The following is a 239-nucleotide window of genomic DNA, read 5'->3' as shown; positions in this document are numbered from 1 at the left end:
CCATCATCCCGTTACACGCTGCGTCTGGTGTAACGAACGCTGTGACTCAGGCTTCTGAAAAAATGTGAGATCAATGTTGGTTACTGCGCTTTGGAATACAACAGAGTAACATCGACGCTGGCCCAAAGTTAAGCGCAGTGAACTGTCTTCGCTGTGTTAAGAAGACTGCGAATGCTTTCCGACAGCTTAACCTTCAAGCCACCCTGTGCCAATGGTAAATGAAGGAACTGCGTTCAATG

This window comes from Sitophilus oryzae, unplaced genomic scaffold (assembly GCF_002938485.1).
Source record: "Sitophilus oryzae breed Bouriz unplaced genomic scaffold, Soryzae_2.0 scaffold_1652_pilon_pilon, whole genome shotgun sequence".
NCBI lineage: Eukaryota > Metazoa > Arthropoda > Insecta > Coleoptera > Curculionidae > Sitophilus > Sitophilus oryzae.
Note: the sequence above shows the minus strand (reverse complement) of the source record.